Source organism: Choloepus didactylus, chromosome 24, assembly GCF_015220235.1.
Source record: "Choloepus didactylus isolate mChoDid1 chromosome 24, mChoDid1.pri, whole genome shotgun sequence".
Taxonomy (NCBI): Eukaryota; Metazoa; Chordata; class Mammalia; order Pilosa; family Megalonychidae; genus Choloepus; species Choloepus didactylus.
Genome location: NC_051330.1, coordinates 16,232,984 through 16,256,113, shown reverse-complemented (window position 1 = coordinate 16,256,113; position 23,130 = coordinate 16,232,984). Strand labels below are relative to the sequence as shown.

At 36.6% G+C, this 23,130-nt stretch overlaps 1 protein-coding gene across 1 annotated transcript in view; it reads left to right on the top strand.

The window, feature by feature from the left end:
* Positions 1-23,130, top strand: part of MAP3K4 (mitogen-activated protein kinase kinase kinase 4) — a 138,063-nt gene that overhangs the window by 16,147 nt on the left and 98,786 nt on the right.

The following is a 23,130-nucleotide window of genomic DNA, read 5'->3' as shown; positions in this document are numbered from 1 at the left end:
GAAGGATGTCAGGAGTAAATTGGGGGAATATACTCTGGACATACAAAATTATTTGTCATGAAACTTCAACCCCAGAACTGAGTTTTTACTTTGTAAAAGAAACTCTTAGAGTTTTACTTGGCTCTTTGCATATCTAAGTGTTATTTTACAGAAAACCAAAAGGAATATGTACGTATTGAAGGACTGTTTCCAAGAAAGGAGAGTTATTAGCCTGTGTGAATGAAGTAGAAAAAACTAAAACTTAACCATACTGACCAGTAGTAGTTCACTGATAGTTCACTGCCTTAGTCTGTCTTACCTGTCATGTCTCCTATCATATTTATTCATTTCCCTTGTGGATTTACTCGTAATTTAACTGCCTACCATGTGTCTGGCAGTGCAGGTGCTAGGTCATGGGACTCCAGTGGTCAATAAAACAGACATGTTTGCTGCTTAGTGAACAGGCCTTCTGAGAGCCTTGATTAGGCCTGGAGGGGTTTCTGAGTTTGAACTCTCCCCATCCTCAAATTTAGCTAGAATTCTGGAGGCAAGACATTTCAGTTAGAGTCCACATTTGTAAGGTGGCCACGGACTAGCAGACAAATTTGAGACTACTTTAAGCTTAAGGTCCAGGCCAGATAGCCCTGTTGACCTCTTTGCCTCTTAAAATTTAGTGTTTCCATCCACACTGATCGTCATTCCAGCTCCTGGATGGACTTGCTCCTTCTCCACGTCTTGCCCTTGCACAAATTGGTTCCTGTACTTAACTTCCTTTACCTCTCTTTTCCAGTGGAGTCATTTCAAATGGCACTTCTTTAGTGAATATTCCCACATTCTCCCTGGGCAGATAATCCTTTTGTTATATACAGGCATAACGTAAAGTAAGCCCCTGCCTTCAAGGAGTTTATAATCTAGTTGAGGAGAAGAGATAAGGTAATGGAAACTTTATAATTCTTGGTCTGGTGCAGAAATTGTAATAAATTTACTTTATATACCTATTTGCCATCACTCAAGTTGTATAACATGCTGTTTTATATGATGATTACAGTTAACTTGTAAACTAGATGTGCATTTTTCAGCTGAGGAAAGTAAGGCTTTAAGAGGTGAACTACTCAATAACCATTATGTTACTACCAGTTTTTCACTATTATAGACAACACTGAGTACACCTTATGTAGACAAGTCATTGCTTTTCTGGCTTCTTTTTAAAAATAATTTCCTAAAAGCAGGATTGCTGGTTAAAATAATCTGAACACTTTTAAGGGTTTTAAAATCTATTGTTAAAAAATTTCTTTCTGGGGGGACTCGGGCAAGATGGCGGCATAGAGAGGAGTGGAAGCTAAGTAGCCCCCCTGGAACAACTACAAAAAACCAGAAACAACTGGTAAATAATCCAGAATAACTGCAGGGGACAAACGAGACCATCCACTCATCATACACCAACCTGAACTGGGAGGAATGCCTGAGAACACAGTATAAAATCTGTAAGTAAAACCTGCGGAACCAGGTCGTGAGACCCCCTCCCCCATAGCCCAAGCTGCAAAGCCTCGTGGTGCCACAGAGAAGCTCTCTCCCAGGAAGCGAATAGGGCTCAGCTGAGCTCCAACTGGGGTTTTAAGCAGCAAGTGTAAACTGCTCACTACAGGTACACATCCCCAAAAACAGACAGAGGCTTTGGGTGACGACTGACCTGGGAGAGCCGGAGGGTCGCCTTGGACTGGGTCTGAAGGGGACTGTCTGTTTCTTTTTTGGCTCAGTGGAGAAAGCCCCAGTCATTTTCAGTTTCCAGGGCTGTGACTCGGGGAAGGGCGGAGACAGCACAAGCAGAGAGTGAGACCATTGAAATGCTAATGACCTCCACCTGAGGGGTCTGTCTTCTCTAGGAGGAAAGGGGTGGGGCCCTTTCCACTCAGAACCAGACCCCAGAGCCTGGGGGAACACGGCCATACCTCCTAACACCAGTCAAGAGTTATAGGCTAACAGGCATCACCTGCTGGGCAGAAAAGCACAGTGACCTGAGGCATCAAAGGGTGGAGCAATTTTCTAAGACACACCCTCAGGGAAACCAGATGCTGAATATTTCTTCCCTCTGGGACCTGAGCCTGTTCTGGTCTGGGAAAACCTGATTTGGATAACCAAGGAAACCATGCCTAGACAACAGAAAATTACAACCTACACTAAGAAAAACAAAGTTATGGCCCAGTCAAAGGAACAAACGTACACTTCAAGTGAGATACAGGAATTTAAACAACTAATGCTAAATCAGTTCAAAAAGTTTAGAGAAGATATTGCAAAAGAGATAGAGGCTGTAAAGGAAGCACTGGACATGTATACGGCAGAAATCAAAAGTTCAAAAAAACAACTAGAAGAATCTATGGAAATGAAAGGCACAACACAAGAGATGAAATACACAATGGAAACATACAACAGCAGATCTCAAGAGGCAGAAAAAACACCCAGGAACTAGAGAACAAAACACCTGAAAGCCTACATGCAAAGGAGCAGATGGAGAAAAGAATGAAAAAATATGAGCAACGTCTCCGGGAATTCAAGGAGGAAACAAAGTACAATAATGTACGTATCATTGGTGTCCCAGAAGGAGAAGAGAAGGGAAAGGGGGCAGAAGCAATAATAGAGGAAATAATTAGTGAAAATTTCCCATCTCTTATGAAAGACATAAAATTACAGATCCAAGAAGCGCAGCATACTCCAAAGAGAAGAGATATGAATAGGCCTATGCCAAGACACTTAATAATCAGATTATCAAATGTCAAAGACAAAGAGAGAATCCTGAAAGCAGCAAGAGAAAAGCAATCCATCACATACAAAGGAAGCTTAGTAAGACTATGTGCGGATCTCTCAGCAGAAACCATGGAGACAAGAAGGAAGTGGTGTGATGTATTTAAGATACTGAAAGAGAAAAACCGCCAACCAAGAATCCTGTATCCAGCAAAGCTGTCCTTCAAATATGAGGGAGATCTCAAAATATTTTCTGACAAACAAGACAATGAGAGACTTTGTGAACAAGACACCTGCCCTACAGGAAATACTAAAGGGAGCACTACAGGGTGATAGAAGACAGGAATGCGTGGTTTGGAACACAATTTGGGGAGATGGTAGCACAACAATGTAAGTACACTGAACAAAGGTAACTATGAATACGGTTCAGAGAGGAAGGTGGGGAGCATGTGAGACACCACAAGAAAGGAGGAAAGATAAAGACTGGGACTGTGTAACTTGGTGAAATCTAGAGTATTCAACAATTGTGATAAAATGTACAAATATGTTCTTTTACAAGGGAGAGCAAGCAAATGTCAACCTTGCAAGGTGTTAAAAATGGGGAGGCATTGGGGGAGGGATGCAATCAGCATAAACTAGAGACTGTAACTAATAGAATCATTGTATTATGCTTCCTTTAATGTAACAAAGGTGATACACCAAGGTGAATGCAGATAAGAGGGGGGGATAGGGGAGGCATGTTAGACACTTGACATTGGTGGTATTGTCTGATTCTTTATTCTACTTTGATTTAAGGTTATTTTTCCTTTTGCTGCTTCCTAGCTGTCATTTTTTTTCACTCTTTCTTTTGCCTCCCTATCTTCTTTGACTCTCCCTCCTGCCTTGTGGAAGAAATGTAGATGCTCTTATATAGATAGTGGTGAAGGTGGTGAACACATAAATGTATGACCATGCAGAAAACCATCGATTATTTACTTGGGATGGAATGTATGGTGAGTGAACAAAACCATATTAAAAAAAATGGGTTGATGACAAAACCTCGAGGGCAATATACTGAGTGAAATAAGCCAGACACATTAGGACAATTATTACAGGGTCTCACTGATAGGAACTAATTATAACATGTAAATTCATAGACATGAAATATAAGGTACCAAGATATAGGACGAGGCTAAAGAATGGGGAGTGGTTGCTTAGTATGAGCAGAATGTTCAATTAGGATGAACTTAAATGTTTGGAAATGAACAGGGGTGTTGGTAGCAAGATGTGAGAATAACTAACAGTGCCGAATGGTGCGTGAATGAGGTGGAAAGGGGAAGCTCAGAGTCATACATGTCACCAGAAGGAAAGTTGGAGGTCAAAAGATGGGAATGTATAAAACTGAATCCTATGGTGGGCAATGTCCATGATCAACTGTACAAATACTAGAAATCGCTTCCATCAACCAGAACAAATGTATGACAATACAATTAGAAGTTAATAATAGAGGGGCATATAGGGAAGAACTATATACCTATTACAAACTATATACTACAGTTAGTAGTATTTCAACATTTTTTCATAAACAGTAACAAATGTACTATATCAATACTACGAGTCAACAATTGAGGGGGGTTGGTTAGGGATAGGGAAGGATTAGAGTTTCCTTTTCTTTTTTTCTTTTTTCATCTTTCACTTTATTTCTTGTCTGGAGTAATTAAAAGTTTCTAAAAATTGAACAAAAATTAAGTGTGATGGATGCACAGCTGTATGAGGGTACCCAGGGGCAAGTGATTGTACACTTTGGATCTTTGGATAATTGTATGGTATCTGAACAATCTCAATAAAAATGAAAAAAAAAAAAATTTCTTTCTGGAGAGAGTATTTAAATGTATAGACCACAAATAGTGCTTACTTTACCATATTCTTTTTGACTTTGAGTATTGCTAAAGAGGTTTTGCTAATTTAATAGGCCAGAAAGGGTTATCTTGTTTTAACTTGGGAGTCTGTTTACTAGGACTAGTGGAAAAATTTTCATGTTTAATTGCTATTTAAATTTATCTAGAGAATTTTTTTTTCTTTTTTTTTGTATTCTTTGCTTATTTTCCTGTTGGTATCTTAAGGTTTTCTTGTCAGTTTTAATTGAGCCTTTTATAGATGAGAGACAATGTTTGCTATAGCTTAACTTTTAATATGGTTTAGCTTTTTAAAAAATATATGTTGAAATTTTAGACATTCACAGAGCCAAATCTTTTCCTTTTAAACTTCTTCCATCTCTTAACAGCTTAGGAAGTCAATACATGAAGTGAAGGAAGGGTAATTTCAGATCCATTTTTGGGAAAATTGCCATCTATTATAAGCTATATGAGTTTTATATATTTTGTGCATAACTGTAAATCAGTTTCCAGTCCAGTGCCATAGTCGTAAAGGTACTTAATAAGTACCTGTTGATGGAATGTGTAAGAGCTAATCATTTCAAATGAATTATCACTGATGTGGCCTTTCTGATAACCTTACTGGTCCTTGGTACCTCTTTTGTATCTCAAAATGCTCTCATTTTCTGAGAATGAACTAATGAACTAATAACAGACAAAGAAGCATGTCTCTTTCTTTTTGTGTTCTTATGCAAGATTTCTACTCCTTGTTGTACCACTGGGTGCAAAGCTTTCTTTCTGGAAATGACGTTTGAATGCAAGTTAATGTATAACTATTTTAAGATCCCTGCTTCCCCTTGTGTCAATATAAGTAGGATGGTCCTCCTTTCATATCCTGCTAATTTGCCGGTCCTTTTTCAAATTAATTTTTCAGAATTTGAATAACAGAAGATTAAATTATTTAATTTAATTATTCAGAGATCTGTGCCATACAGTTTTCTAAATATATTGCTATTCACAATTTCTTCAAGAAATTAACAGGTGAGCGCTCCCTACTTAGTACTAGGGTGCTAAAAACTTGTACCAACCTTAATGTATGTATATATGCATACATCATCAAGGAGATAATATGGTGCATCTCTAGGGTGTCAGAGAGTACTCTAACCTGAATTGGAATTTACATGGAGAGTAAGAGAACTATGAGAGTAGGGGTCTTGCCTTTATTTAGTTTTTAAAAAAATAGCTTTATTGAGATATAATTCATGTACCATACAGTTCATCCATTTAAAGCATATAATTTGTTGATTTTTAGTATATTCACATATATGTGCAACCAGCACCACAGACAATTGTAGAATATTTTCATCACCTCAGAAAGAAATGCCATACCCTTTAACTATGGTCCTATTCCCCTAAGCCTAAAGTAACCACTAATCTGTATTCTGTCTCTGTATTTGCCCATTTTGGACATTTAGTGTAAATGGACTCATATAATAATGTAGTTATTTTATGATTGGCTTCTTTCACTTAGCATAACATTTTCAGGGTTCATCCATGTTGGAGCATATACTTCAATCCTTTTTTATAGCTGAATAATATTTCATTTCATGCATATGCCATGATTTGTTCATCTGTTGATGGACATTTGTGTTGTTTCCACCTTTTGGCTATTATGAATAATGCTGCTTACACATTGTGTGGGCATGTTTTCATTTTTCTTGTGTATATAGGTAGGAGTAGAATTGCTGGGTCACCTGGTAACTCTATGTTTAACTATTTGAGTAACTGCCAGACTGTTTTCCAAAGTGGCTACACACTTTACCTTCTTACCAGCAGTTTATAAGTGTTCTGATTTCTCTACATCCTCATCATCACTTGCTATTATCTGACTTTTTGATTGTAGACATCCAAGTGGCTGTGATGTGGAGCTAACGATGTTGAGCGTCCCCCTTTCCCTAGTATTAAATTCTTAAGATGGGTCAAGAAAGTTGACCAAAAACTCTTCTGCAGTCCTTCCACGAATACTTATCATCTTAAAATTGAATAAAATAGTAACTGCTTGGCAGGTGCAAGGTAGTCTTTTTAGGGATGGAAAGAAACTGTTAGAACTTATACTGCTTTTAAATCTAGAAACCTAAGGGAAATTATACTTACTATTTATTATACAGATTGACACTGGCATCCTTAGTTTGTCCTGTTGCATGCCACTTATAATAGACTTCTAATTATCTTCTTCTTAGATTGGGAATTTCTCAATTTCGAGGGCTTGACAGTAGCTCTTTAATGCCTTACCTTTTATATTGAGAACCTGTAGGTAATGAGTACTTATTAGTTAAGTGGATTTTTTACTAACTGTATTATCTAGGTTTTTTGTTTTTGTTTTTTTACTAAAAACTTGGAGAATGGGCAAGATACTTTAAAAGATTCCTGCAAAGAAACTGGTTTGAAGATACTAATTAGTGTAAGTTTAACTGAACAGGTATGTCTGAGCTGATACTTTGTACACCACTTATGCCAGACACATTACAAGGTACAAGCGATGATAATATTGTCAGACACAAGAAGATGGACAAAATATTTAATGTTATCTAGACTTCAATATTGATTTATAACCATTATTATTAATGATGAACCTTGGTCTAAGTATATATGGTGCATTGAGGGGTAGGCTAATGATAGTGTGAAGCCATGACAAGTAACAGGACATTAAAAACCTTTTTATTCCATCTTCATTTTCATTCTTGTAAATTTATAATTGTGCAAATTTTATAGTAGGCATTATACTAATAAATAGTGCATGAATACTATTAGAAATAAATATGAATTTTTGGGTGTATAATAAATACTTAGAAACTGGAATAGATAAATGATAGTAAGATTTAGAACTGAAATGTTGCTTAGATCTTCCATTTTAAAGAGAGATGTACATTTAATTTTTTCTAATGATGGGATTTTAGAATTAGAAGGAGTTGTAAAGATAATCAAATCCAGTCCTTTCATTTTATTCTTTAGATAACTCAAGTCCAGAGAGATTGACTTTTTTTTTTCCCGAGGAGTCATGTAGTGAGTTAAAGGCAGAGTTGGTACTAGAACCTAGGATGTCTGATTCTTATTTCAATTCTCTATCATACCAAGCTCAGGAGTCTGGATATGTTTTTATATCTAAATTATGTATTATTCTAGTCTACCATTCATACATTCAACATCTATCTATTATTGATGAAATAGTTATTTAAAACAAGATGGTTGGTGAGTAGAATCAACAAGGAAGAATGATTTTTTTGTTGTTTTTCATTACCAATTATTGAATGATTACAAAGTGCAAGACACTTTATATATATGTATATATATTCAAATATATATAATTGAATCCTCATGGGACACAGCAATGTAGGTAACAGGTACTAAATAGGAAGAATTGAAGGGCTATAGAAATTCATGGGGAGAAGAAATAATTTCCAAGTGCTTGGGGATTCAATGAGGGTCTCTGTGTTGATTGCTGTTGTGCTGGATCTTGAAGGACAGTTGGAATTTGGAAATGGGAGGAACATGTGGAGATAATCTTTGAGGTAGGAAATTGAAGGTATCTTTTCTTCCAGGGTAATGAACATGTGCTCTGATTCTGCTGTCTCGTTTATTTGCTAATCTAGGAAGAAACTTATGTCCCTTCCACACTGTTTCATGAAATACAGGTAAATTATATTCTGTAGATGCTTCTGTACCTTTTTTCCTTTATTTTCTCATTTCCTGGCCTTGAATGCCTCTCCTGTCATCTCTTATCAGGAATGTTCCTGGTTTTTCAAGATCCAATTAAATCCCCTCTTCTGAGAGGCCTGCCCTGTCCACCGTAGCCTAAAGTGACCCTTCTTCATTCTCAAAATAAGGTCTGTAGTCTGTAGCATTTATTTGGCACTTAAAACACAAGAGGGTAAATTATCTTTTGTATATTTAATAGCTAATATTTGAGTCTTTATTTTGTGCCTGCGGTTGAGCTAAATCCTTGATATGTATTCAACCTTCTTAATCCTCACAGTGACCTTTGATGCAGGAACTATTATTGTCCTGATTTTACAAATGAGGAAACCGAAGTATAGATGAGTTCAGTGATGGCTGAGGATCATACAGTCCCTGACTGAGCCTGGATTTCAGCTCAGGCTATTTGACTACTGAGCCAATTCTCTTAACGCTGGGTATAAATTCCTAGGCCTGGATTGGGAGACTTCCACTGGGTACCTTTTTTCTTCTTTATCACTTAGAATGATTTTCAAGTTTTTGTCCCTGTCTGGTCCCCAAAACCCCAAGGCATTCCCACAGATACCTTTTTTATCCTTTAATTGTCTTTTAAAAATTCCTCACCTTCCACACACTGCATAACTTACTCACTGACTCTTAAGCCAGATGCCTCCTCCTTCCCCTTTCCCCCTCTGCTCCCTAGAGCTCGCTCCCCACTGCTGCTCCCGAAGGCTATCAGGGACCTCCTCTTAAGACACCTGTCAATCTCAACCATTTAACGCCAGCAAACATTTCTTATCCTTTCTGACCCTGCAGCAGGGATTCACAAACTTAGGCACATGGTAGAGTATCCAGTGTTACTTTTTCCAAATGAATGTGTCCGGGCCTCATCTCCAGCATCTCTGCCAGCTTGACTGGTACTTCTGATGCCCACCGAAGGCTGAGAACACTTGCCTATTTTCTGGCATTCTCCCTGCTTTTTCTTAGTATCTGCAAATTTTCCCTCTACCTATTACTTAAATGTTATTTCTTCTAAATATAAATGATGGGCTCATCTCTTTCTATGGGATTTCATTTATTTAACAAGTCTTCAAATATCATTTACTGTATGTATATGCTTGAATATATGTTGACCCCAATTATAAGACTGTCCCATAATTTTCCATTGAAATAATAAGAAAAACACATTTTCATACTTCACTGTGTTAATTTGTTTTAAAAATGCAGATAAAATAATTAAATCTTTACATATAATATTTATGAATTTAGTTATACATACTGTTTAAAATAATATATACAAAATAATATTAATTTTGAATAAGTTTTTTCACCATCCCATTTCCTAAGCAATTCAAACTTTTATATGAATATTTGACATCATGTACGTCCTGTTCATGACTAGAGTTGCCTTTTGAGTCATCGTTTTACTCCTATTTACGTTGTTTGAGATTTAGCACATTTGCAATTTGTATATGATGCTGTAACTGGAAATTTTATTCCAAACCCACACTTTTATCCCATCCATATACTTAAAGTGGGTATGTGTGACCCACACAACATAATTGCGTATGCATTCCTTGTTATAATGATCTTTGAAAGGCTTTTTATGATACCCCCAGGAATAAATCAGTGAGTCTGTGTTAACATTTTTGTCTTTTTATTGTGTCAGATAAGTTTCTGTGAGCATCCCAAACTAGCATTGCTTGAGGTTGTTTCAGGCTGACTTTCCTTCCTTAAAGACTGTTTTCTTTGTTTAATATAAAACAATTAAGAGACTACCCTATAATTGGAGAAACTTTATAAGGACCTGTCCACCAAAATGTATTCATAAATATTCTCTCCTCCCTCCTCCTCCAGTCACACTGAACTGAGCTAGCTACTGGCATTTCCCCCTCACTGCTTTGATTAATGCCTTTTCCACATCTTTTCTAACACCTACTTGCCTTTTAGGTCATTCTCTGGGAAAGCCGTTCATTACTGTAGTTCCTGGAGGGATGAGGGATAAAATGGAGCTTGTTCTTCGTTGCCATTTTCCCAGTAAATAGTGGTTAATGCAGAGGTTGAATTTATAAGGTATACTTTGCATTCAGTTTGAATTGGGTTGATTTCATGTTTTTAAGCTTTTCTTTTCTCTTGGTTTATATTAGTAGCTCTTAACCTTTTGGAGGGGGGTGGCTGTGAACTATTTTAAGATTATGATGAAAAGTATGGTCCCTTTTTCCCAGAAAAAGGCCACACTCGCAAGGTTTGGAGGTCAGGGTTCATTCCCCAAACTCATTCGTGCCTTCTCCCATATACTTTCTTTCTTTCTTTCTTTTTTTTTTTTTTTAAATCTTCATTTAATTGAGATATATTCACATACCACACAGTCATACAAAACAAATTGTGCATTCGATTGTTCACAGTACCGTCACATAGTTGTACATTCATCACCTAAATCAATCCCTGACACCTTCATTAGCACACACACACAAATAACAAGAATAATAATTAAAGTGAAAAAGAGCAATTGAAGTAAAAAAGAACACTGGGTACCTTTGTCTGTTTGTTTGTTTGTTTCCTTCCCCCACCCCTCTACTCATCCATCCATAATCTAGACAAAGGGGAGTGTGGTCCTTATGGCTTTCCCAATCCCATTGTCACCCCTCATAAGCTACATTTTTTTTTCATAGCGGAAAGACTTTAATATAAAAATGTATTAAAATTCTCAGACCTTTTTTCTCTTTCCTTCAGATTTCAATATAGTCAGTCATTCAAACTCATAGAAATTTAAGAAAAGTAATAGCTATAATCTTACCAACCAGAAATAACCACTGTTAACATTTTCTCCATTTCTTAAACAGTATATGGACATAATTCAATGCTATAAAAATAATGGGGTCCTCAGTCTATACAAGTATTTCAATAATAGTTAACATTTATTGAGTACATTCTAAAATCTGGTATCAGTTAAACATTCTATACATATGGTCTCATTTATTCCCTACAGGCTGATGAGTTAGGAGCTATTATTATTCTTATTTTAGAAATAAATAAAACAAGATTTTGAAGATTTATCAAGGATACAAAAGAAGCCACAGAGCTTTTGTCCAACTCCTAAAACTGACTCCTCTTTACCTCCTTACAAGATTATTCACCCTTACTCTAAATAGCCATGTATTATTATGAATTTTAAGTGTTCCCATACATGCATCCTTTACACACACTTTTTTTTATTCATTTTATTGAGATATATTCACATACCACGCAGTCATACAAAACAAATCGTACATTTGATTGTTCACAATACCATTACATATTTGTACATTGATTTCCAAAATCAATCCCCGACACCCTCATTACCACACACACAAAAATAACCAGAATAATAATTAAAGTGAAAAAGAGCAACTAAAGTGAAAACACTGGGCGCCCTTGTCTGTTTGTTTGTTTGTTTCCTTCCCCCACCTTTCCACTCATCTATCCACAAACTAGACAAACGGGAGTGTGATCCCTATGGCCCCCCCAATCCCACTGTCCCCCCTTATAAGCCACATTTTTATACAATTGTCTTCAAGATTCATGGGTTCTGGGTTGTCGTTTGATAGTTTCAGGTATCCACCACCAGCTACCCCAATTCATTAGAACCTAAAAAGGGTTGTCTATATTGTGCATAAGAGTGCCCACCAGAGTGACCTCTCGGCTCCTTTTGGATTCTCTCTGCCACTGAAGCTTATTTCATTTCCTTTCACATCCCCCTTTTGGTCAAGAAGATGTTCTCCATCCCACGATGCCGGGTCTACATTCCTCCCCGGGAGTCATATTCCACGTTGCCAGGGAGTTTCACTACGCTGGTGTCTGATCCCACGTAGTGGGGAGGGCAGTGATTTCACCTTTCAAGTTGGCTTAGCTAGAGAGAGAGGGCCACATCTGAGCAACAAAGAGGCATTCGGGAGGAGGCTCTTAGGCACAATTATAGGGAGGCTTAGCCTCTCCTTTGCAGCAACCGTCTTCCCAAGGGTAAATCCTGTGATAGAGGGCTCAACCCATCAAACCACCATATACTTTCTAAAAATCCCTTCAAGTGCTTTATTTTTTAGTTTTAAAAACAAATGTTCTTTTCTCTGTCAGATAATATCTTCTTTTGTCAGTTAACTCTGCAGAGATTTTATTTTAATTTGAGAGCTTTATGTTGGCAAGTAGGCTAGATTAGAGACCTTTACCACCTTACTTTGTGGAATTCAGGATCTGTGTGGCAGATTCTAGAAGAAGACCTATGTTGATGATTGATGCAAAATTAACCTTTTGGTTTTGGAGGGGAGGAGCAGAATTTTGTGTCATCAGAGGATTATATAAAGGTGGCTAATGCTCTTGAAAAGGATTTGAGAATTTAGAATATTTAATTAATATCTCAATTTATGTAGTATTCATATTTACAGTAGTATGGTATAATGTCCTTCTTTGCCTTATAGTACTTTTTAAAGCATACTTTATTTTGATTGGTTGAGAGACCTGCATCTAACTGCTTTATTTATAGGGATAATTTAATTTTTACTTGAATGCAAATGTCTGAAAGAGAGCCAGAAGTCAAAAAAGCCCTTTGAATTGGTTTGCAGCTCATTCAGCAGAAAAATTGTATACTTTTTAAATTTGAGACAGACTAAAAGCTTTATGTTCAAGCTTAGAAAAATAGGTATTTTAAAGTTACAACTTGGCCTGCGATTTTTGAGAAAAAGATTGCAATAGTGAAATAATAAGCTTGAAATAATAGCCCAGTTAATTTAAGCTCTAGGTTTTGAAATGAATGAGAAATGCTGTATCACGTGTAGTTGATGAGGAAGAATGTAGGTCCTGTATGTCCTTTCTCCTGTGTAGCCATTACACAACTCAATTCTCATGACCTTGCCCCTGGGTTATTGTAGTAGCTTCATAGACACTAAGTTATTATGACCATAATAGCTTAGTTGTTTTGACAGGACCTACATATATTGGAGACGGCTGACAAAGAATGTATAGTATAACATGTAAGTTAGAGAATTATATGAAATGCAAAAATTAATTCTAATTCAAGCTTAAGTGAGAAAGAAAAACTGAAAGGTGAAAATTGGAATATTTTCTTTGCACTTTATTGCATTTAATCAAAGCTCTGGATATCCACCATTTAAGAATTTTTCTAGTTATTCGTAAATTAACTGTGTTACTAAATTAAATGTTAATTTATTTTAAAATTAACCCTTTTTATAGGAGATGAGGGAGGACAGTACCTTTCCAATCATAGAAATAGCAATGTGTCACAAAAGATTGAAAATTACTTTCTTACTGGGAAAACTTCTTTACATTTATTTGTTTTAAAAGTCAGTTTGGTGTAAAGTCTGTGTGGTTTCTGCTTTTGGTTCCTCTAGAAGAGACCTTATGGCTTGAGCATTGATTTTGAATTGAGTTATATGCTCGGCACTGTTATCCTTTGAGTGTCAGGATGAGCTATTTTGAGAAGAGAACCTTGCCAAATGTATGGTAAATAACTTCTAGGTCAATTGTCTGCATTTGAGAATCTGATGAAAACTATGAACTCTTTACTCGGAAAAAATGTACATATTCGTATAATAAAAATCTGCATTCAATTTCAGGGGATTCTTAGACCCTAGTGTTGAGATATAAAGTGATACAGCTTTGATATGTTAAAAATTTTTGTTTACATTCCCTACATTTTGTACATGTTGCACTTAGTTATATTTGGTGAGATTTCTTTTCTGAAACTCTACATGGTATTTATACTTGGAATGCACAGGGCCTTTAAGCCCCACATTTCCAGTAACTTCCACATTGGCCTTACCAAATTATATTCTCCTCAGTGAACAAAAGTATAAAATTAGAAATAGGAGCCTTTGTTTTTTTCTTCTAACAATTTTAAACCCATTAAAAAATGTCCTAGTTTACATAGTTTTTAAATTGTAAGAAAGGCATGTTGTATTTTTCATAAGGCTCATTTTCTTTTTATGTGTGTATTTTAAAATTATATCATTGATGTCCAGTAGAGTTTTACCTCTTAGATATTAACTTGTAATTCTTAAGAGTTTCATAATTCCTAAAGCATTATTCCCCTCAAGTGAACAATTTCTTTTCCTCTTTGACTACCGCCAGATGAATTGGTCTTGCTTGCTGGAGTATTGTAGACAAAATAGCTGTTTAGACAGATTTTCAGATTGGATAGTGAGAAGCCTCGAGAAGTCAAAATAGTGTTAGAAAATTGTGTATATCTATATACCTATGCTTATCTGTCAGTAAAGGTGATCTTGTAAATACTTTGAAGGGAAAGACAGATTGACTCACAGCCTTCTCTTTAGAGCCTGTCATTGGTTGCACATTTTTGTAAGCGTGAAAGCCACGGGCCTGCCAGTTACCGTATAATTTGGCTCTTGCCTCCTTTGGGCGCTTGTTTACTCTGCCACTCTTCTCTAGGTCATAGTGACTTTCTCTCCATTTCTCAGATGTGCTGTGCTCTTTCCTATCTCAGAGCCTTTGCACATACTGTTTCTTGTCTCAGCCACTTTTCCTCTCCCACCTCTGGGTGGCTTTAGAGCTTTGTCTCAGGTTAAAAGTTATTTCTTTAGAGAAGCCCTCTTTGTATCAACCTTGTAATTCTCCTGGCTAGGTCCTGTATGTATATTTTGTCCTAGCATTCTCTTTCCTGTCATCTTCCTTGATAGCATAACTCATAACTGTATTTTAAATGCTTTTTTAAAATGTGTAATTAGTTGCTAAATATCTTGTTCTCTCTGTAGATTGTAAGCTCCATGAGGGCAAGAATGGTGACTGTTGATCAGTAATGTGTTTTTTCTTCAACTCCTCGCACATTGCCTGTCAGGTATTAAGCCTTTGTTGAATGAAATGAAAGGATGAATGACTTAGTTATTATCCTCAAGGAGCTTATAGTATAGTATTACAGAGATGCAGGAAACAGGTTATGTGTCTGTTCAATTATAAATAAATAAATCAAATTACTAGAATGAAGAAACAACAAAAAAAGCCAAAAATACCATTGCTTACACAAAGTTCTATTCTCAATTAAAAAAAATTAATTCCTGTTGTTGATTCCTAATTACTGGTCTCTAATTTGAAAGGCCTCTTTTTCCATCCCTCTAGAGAACAATTTTATATTCTTTTTAGACAAAAATACATTACAGGTATGCACAAAATGAACTGAAACAAGCCAGGTCTGCTGAGTGCTCTGAGGTACATTAAGTTAGCAATACCGGACGGCAGGGTATAGGGAAGGTAACAAGCTATCTGAGGGAAGAGGGGAGTTGAGTAAAACTTTTTATTTGACCTATAGAGGTAAGTAGGTCAAGTAAAATCCCCAGTTTTTTTTTTTTTTTTTTTTTCCCTTTTTAATTGTAGCTGGATTAGCTCTTTTAGATCTGAATTTAGACTCAACAGGCTCACATCTGTGTTGATTGGTGTGGACATTTAGACTTAGAGTGCTTAAAAGCGTCACCAGAAACGTAAACCTAAGCCCTGTGTAAGCCCTCTTGCAGGCTGTAGAACTAGATCTCTGAACTCCTGGATCATTCTTTCCAGCTGGTGGGGACCTCATTCCATTGGAGGAGAGCCCTCTGTTCAGGACAGTAGTGTAGTGGTACCCAGAGTAAGTGGTGTGGCGAAGGCAGCCCAGCCTGGGAGTTAGGCCAGGGTTCCAGCGAGGAGGGTCGGGTTATCTTTTCAGATCTCTCCTCTTTTGTAGTATAGGAGTTGTGATAGTGCCTGTATTAGTTAGGGTTCTCTAGGGAAACAGAATCGACAAGAGATATAAAAAGTGTCACGCAACTGTGGGTATGCACGAGTCCAAATTCTGTAGGGCAGGCAGCAAACTGGCAATTCCAATGAAGGTGTTCGATGAACTCAGGAAACACTTTGCTGAAGAAGAAGTGAGGGTCCTCTAACTTTCTTGCTTAAAAGTCTTCAACTGATTGGATTAAATCCAGCTGATTGAATTCTCTCATTGCGGAAGACACGCCCTACATTGATGTAATCAGTTACAGGTGCATCAGTTGACTGATGATTTAAGAAACCAGCCTTCTGGTTTATTAACCAGCCACAAATATCCTTGCAGTAATGGTTAGGCCAGTGCTTGCTTGACCAGACACCTGGATACCATCACCTGGCCAAGTTGGCACATGAACCTAACCATCACAGTGTCTCAAGGGGTTATTGGGAAGATTAAATGGGATAACATTTGTAAAGTGCCTGAGACTTAGCTCTTAATAAGTGGGATAATTAGTACCTCTCAGTCAACAAGAACTGGCCTTCTGTGCAAAGAATCCTTCCATAAAGCTCTGGTAAGGATTAAACGAGGCTCAGTCAACAAGAACTGGCCTTCTGTGCAAAGAATCCTTCCATAAAGCTCTGGTAAGGATTAAACGAGGTTAGAGATGATGTGTAGCATAGTGCCTGGCTCTGGTCAATGGTAGCAGTTATAATGTTAAAATGAAAAGTGTGCATTACTGGGTAACACATTATACAATTGATTTCAAATTGTAAGTAGAGATATAAACTATATCTTACTCCCATTTAATGTTTTTTATTGATTTTTGACTGTTGACTTAATTTTGAATCTTTAGATATGTGCCTCTTACAGCCTTTTAACTTAAAAAGGGCATAGTGGAGTTAACTAGTGCCATGTTCCCAGTCTTCTATCATATGTATTACACTTTCAAAATTTTTACTATTTCCATGTACCACCTATCCTATTATTTACTTAATGTTTCTGTTTAAATTGATTCTCTTTTAACTCAAATTCATTCTAAAAGGAAATTTTATCATGATAGTAAATATGGGATAAATAATGCAATACATAAAAAGTAACTTAATATAAATGATGTAAATAAATTGTATGTGTATCTCCTAAAGTCCATATGACATATGGAAAACACTGCACTGTTGATCTTTGTCAAGTTGACCTAATGCCGTTAATCAGCATTTTTCTATTGCTTCTTCATACACTGTAAAAGTGATATCTTTCCAAGCGCAGTTTAACAAGTAGTTAGAGAGCAGAGTTCAAAGAATGTTATGGGTACAGTTCCACAGTTTCAGTTATTCCATTATTGTGAAATATAGAATATATCCAAAAAAGGTAATATCTTTCAGAGAATGATTTAACAGGTAGTTATATAGGAAATTTCCAAAAATGTTATGAGTTACAGTACCATAGTTTAGTTATTTCCTTATTGTGAAATATAATGTATAGCAAGAAGGTGGTAACTTTCAAATTACAATTTAACAAGTAGCTGTATAACAAATTTCAAAGGATGCTGTGGGTTGCAGTTCTACCATTTCCTTTCTTTCCTTCTAGCTACTCTAAGACCCTAGCAACTAAGAAGAAGAAAATTACATAGAGATTCAGTATTCATAATCCTTTGTTAAATTCCATCTTGTCTTTTACTTCTGCTTCCTCTAGTTTAATCACTTTCCTGATCTTCAGGGATGTCTAGGCAGGGACCACCCTAACTTGTTCATGTTGAAAACGGGTGTCAACATTATGGGAAAAGGGGACACATCTGGTTGCTGTTCTTGAAGAGGCTGTTGCCTCTGGGTTTGGGGACTTAACTGGTATAGGAGTTCTCTGAAGGATTGAAGTTTCTGAAAAATGAACTTAGTGAGTGAAACTTTTATAGAATCTCAGATATGGATCCGGGTATTCTTTAGGGTTTTCAGGAATACCGTTGACTTGGGCTTATCTTATTGTGGCCATTTGGCATATCTAGCTGAATCTTGCATAGGAGTAACCTCCAGTACAGCCTCTTGACTCTATTTGAATTATCTTAGCTTCTGAAACCTTATTTTTTTGCCTTTGTTTTCCCTCCTTTGATCAAAAAGCCATTCTCAACCCCTCGATGCCAGGGTCAGGCTCATTCCTGGGATCTGTCTCCCACGTCGCCAGGGAGATTCATTCATCTGGGGGGGGGGGCAGTCCTGTCCCATGTCGGGGGGAGGGTGATGGATTTATTTGCAGAATTAGGCTTAGAGAGAGAGAAAGTCCACATTTGAGCAACAAAAGAGGTTCTCTGGAGGTGACTCCTAGGCATAATTATAGGTGGGTTTAGCCTCCCCTTTACAACCATAAGTTTCACAAGAGCAAGTTTCAAGATCGAGGGCTTGATTTACAAAGTAGGGTTTCCTAAGTTCAAATAGCATATGCTATGTCCACAATAATCCATCCATATCTCACATTATCATTATTTAGTTGTACAATCTTCATCACTCTCCATTTTGTAATACTTGTTTAAAATAATTATTTCCAAGCCCCAACCCAAAGCTTCCAATAAGAATTTCTGTATTTTTAATGGGAAGTTCAAGAATTCTGATGTACATCCTTGTTTTTGGAGTTACTAGTTTGCAGTGTATGTACCATTTAAAAGATTTTTACAACCATAATTATCAGGTGTATTAATAAATGCATTTTTATAATAAATATGAAATTTTTCATTTAGTCCTGGTTCGTAGTCTTTTATGGCTGTATAGTAATATCAGATTTATTCAGCATTGTTACAGAACTTTTCCATGTAATGGAATGTAACTGATTCATTATTTATTTTAAATGAATTTTGAATTTTAGAATAGTCTCAGATTTACAGACTGTTATATAGTATAGAGAGTTCCCTTATTCTTCCACTGTTAACATTTTATATCACTGTATACATTTGTCACAACTAATGAACCAACATGGTACATTATTATTAACTAAACTACATACTTTATTCAGATTATGTTAGTTTTCTCCTAATGTTCTTTTTGGTTCCAGGAATCCACATTACCTTCAGTCTTATGTCTCCTTAGCCTCCTCTTGGCTTTGACAGTTATACTGTTTTTTTTGTTTGGTGACTGTTCTAGTTTGCTAATGCTGCCCTTTGGCAAAATACCAGAAATGGATTGGCTTTTATAAAAGGTGGTTTATTTGGTTACACAGTTACAGTCTTAAGGCCATAACGTGTCCAAGGTAACACATCGACAATCGGGTACCTTCACTGGAGGATGGTCATTGGTGTCCAGGAAACCTCTTGTCAGTTGGGAAGGCACATGGCTGGCGTCTGCTCCAAAGTTCTGGTTTCAAAGTGGCTTTCTCCTAAGATGTTCCTCTTTAGGCTGCAGTTCCTCAAAAATGTCACTCTTAGTTGCTCTTGGGGTGTTTGTCCTCTCTTAGCTTCTCCGGAGCAAGAGTCTGCTTTCAACAGCCATCTTCAGACTACCTCTCATCTACAGCTACTCTCAGCTTCTGTGCATTCTTCAAAGTGTCCCTCTTGGCTGTAGCAACCTGGCTTCTTCTGTCTGAGGTTATATAGTGCTCCAGTAAACTCATCAAGGCCCATGCTGAATGGGTGGGGCCACACCTCCATTGAAACTATCCAATGAAAGATCTCGCACACAATTGAGTGATCACTTCTCCACGGAAACATCCAATCAAAACCCGATCAACACCAATACATTTCCTGCCCACACAAGACTGCATCAAAGATAATGGCGTTTTGGGGGACATAATACATCCAGACCAGCACGATGACTTTGACAGTTATGAGGCATATCAGTCAGGTATTTTGTAGACTCCCTCAATTTGGGTTTATCTGATGTTTTTCTCATGGCTTGACTGAGGTTATGGGTTTTGGGGAGGAAGACCGCTGAGGTAGTCATTTGTATCACATCCTTTCAGGGGCACATACTGTATCAACAAGACATCACTGATGGTGGTGTCCTTGGTCACTTGACTGAGTGGTGTTTGTCAGGTTTCTCCACTGTAAAGTTACCGTTTCTCCCCCCTTTCCATATGTAGTCTTTGGAAGGCACTCACTATGTGCAGCCCATACTTGGAATTCTGCATGGGAGATTTGTCTGTTCTCCTCTTATTTAATTACCCAACTGTTGATTTATATTAGTGTGGACTGATGGATATTTTATACTTTCAGTTGTAATCCAGGACTACTGCATTTGTTACTTGCTTGAATTGTTCCACCTTTGGCCAACGAGAGCTCTTTACTTTGCCTACTGTGTCCCTTAAACATACCTCCACTACTTTGTTTTTTTGAGCACTTACTTACTTTCTAGCACTGCTGGATGGTGCAGGTTCATATTGTATAATACCTCCTCTGGTGCAAGTATCATTCATTTCTGCAAGAAGCCCTGGTTCCTTTTCAAGATGTGGTCCTCAGATCAATGAGCCATTTCTGTGTTTCTGTTAAATCAGAATTGCGAGCATTAATGTTCAAATTGCCCTAATTGCTTTTCCCACTTTTCTTTCCATTTCCCTTCACTAATAACTCTGGGAGAATATCTCATGTGCTTACATTTCCTGTATTCATCCTCCTAGCAGTTGGAGTTGATCTTTTGAAGTTATGATATGCCCTTAAATAACTTTAAAATCCAGATTTAAAAAGGTAACTTGAATTAAGGAGATTGAGGCAAGTACGCTGTTTCTGATAGAAAATTGGTCCTTTATTTACTTATTTTCTAAGAACACCAGGGAAATTATTCATGCTGTAAAATCTTTTCCACAAATAAATTCAATTTAGAGTAAGGGGAGATTTTAAAAAAAATTCTCGCTTGTAAGAAAATGGGTATAGGGAGTTGATAATTCTTCATAATTTTCTTTTGTGCTGCCTTTAATTTATCAAAGTTTTAAGCGTTTTTTTTCCTCTTTAAACTCTTTAATGTTTTATGTGCACTTGGCATAATATAAGACCCTTTGTTTTCCTCCCAGCTTTAATAGTTTTTCAGTTTATGAATTTCTCAGCACTAGCTCCATAGTTTTCTTCAGTTAAGCTTCAAACAACCCTTTGAGTTAATCATCATTTTTATTTTGTGTTGCTTTCCTTTAAATTTTTTTTGATAGACATTTCACTATAAAAGGCATCCACACTGATACTGGTGTAATGGTTATATTTGTTTTTGTTTTTAAAGGTCATTCTCCTCACTGTGTTCCTTGTTTACTCTCCCTTTTTTACAATCAAGTACATTTAAGAAGCGTTTTCATTCAAGTTTTGTCTTCTCACCAATCTGTACATGTACTACCTAGTATTGATTCTAGAAGCTTTGGATAAAAATATAGAACAATCACATTTTTTGGAGGTGTTAGTACTGGTAAAAATGAGTGCCTAAATTTCTTTTTTTCTTTACTTTTGTTCTTTTTGGATAGTCTTCTGGTTAACCATTTTACTTGTGAGAGATAATATGAATGATGTTTCTAAAGCATTTTGTTATAATGTGTTTATATGATTTTATAATAGTTTATTTTCTAAAAGCCTTCATCTGAAAATATTTTTACATAGCTTATATTTGTTTTTAATTCTAATGATAAGTGAAGTTGATCCAGATCGGGAGATTTTTCTCTTCTCATATATTTGTTTTCTATGTGTTTTCTTTTTGTCCTACTTATTTCAGGACTGATAAAATATACTTCATAAAAATCTATGAGCAAAACAAAAGACTTGTAGTAGAAGATCACCTAAATCAGTCAGGCCTAAGCTACTCATCTCCCTAACCCTTTCCAAGACCCAATCCTGTCCAGTTCTTCAAAGCATACTGTCTGATACAGCATCGTGAACGCTGATGGCTAGTAGGCTGCTCTCTAGAATGCCTGTGATTTCTCTATTCCTACCATTTGAATTACATGCTTATCCACAGTTCTATGTTTGTTCCAAAATCTCTTTAAACCTCTTTCATTTCTTAATTGTAATTAGATAATTTAGTAAACTGTTGTAGACATCTGTGAAATGTGAGCGCAAAGGAGAATTGTAGTTCCTTTGTAAACTAATTTGGAATGCTTTGGAAAGTCAGCTAGGTGAGTCATGCAAAAAAAAAAAATTGCCATTATAATTAGGTTGTAGGAGGGAACTGTAAAATTGTGAGAAGAAAAACAAAAATTCACAAAAATTGGTCCACAAAAGTCTTTAAGTTCTTGTTCTATTTTAAAGAAATTCCAAGTGGAAATTGTAGGTGATGCATTTTGGTTGTGATATATGCAACAAAGTTGACTCATAACTTCTTTTTTTAAAAATTCATTTTATTTGAAAAAATTCCAAAATTTATACTTTGTACTCAGTAACAAACTCCCCCATTCCCTCTTCTCTCATTCCCTGATAACCTGTAATCTACTTTCTATCACTACGAATTTGCTGTGTCTAGAGATTCATAAAAGTGAAATTTGTATAGTATTTGTTCCTATGTGCTTTGCTTATTTTAATCAGCAAAATGTTTTCAAGGTTCATCTGTGTTGCAGCAAGTTTCAGAACATCATTCCCTCTTACAGCCAAATAATAATTCCATTGTGTGTATATGCCACGTTTTGTTTATCCATTTATTTGTTGATGGACACTTGGTTTGTTTTCCCGCTTTTGGCTCTTTTGACTAATGCTGCTGTGAACATTGGTGTACAAGTATCTATTTGAGTCCCTGTTTTCAGTTTCTTTGGGTGTATATCTAGGGAGTGTTATTGCCGGCTCGTGTGTTAATTCTATATTTAATGTTTTTGAGGAACCACCATACTGCTTTCCATGGTGGCTGTGCCATTTTGCATTCCCATGCAGCTATTATCAGTGGACCCACACTGAAGGATAAAACTGTGGTCCTCTTATCAAAATAGTGATTAGTAAATGAATATTTGTGGGTTTACAGTGAAAATGAAATGTTTAAGGTTTGTATATGTGGCAATTGTCTATTAGAATATAACAAGCCATGTCAAAGCTTAATGGCTGAAAATTAAAATAACCATTTTATTATCTGTCATATAGGGTGCTCCTTCTTCTTCTCGTGGTGTTGGCTGGGGTGCAGGGACAACTGGAAAGTCCAAAATAGTCTCCCTCAC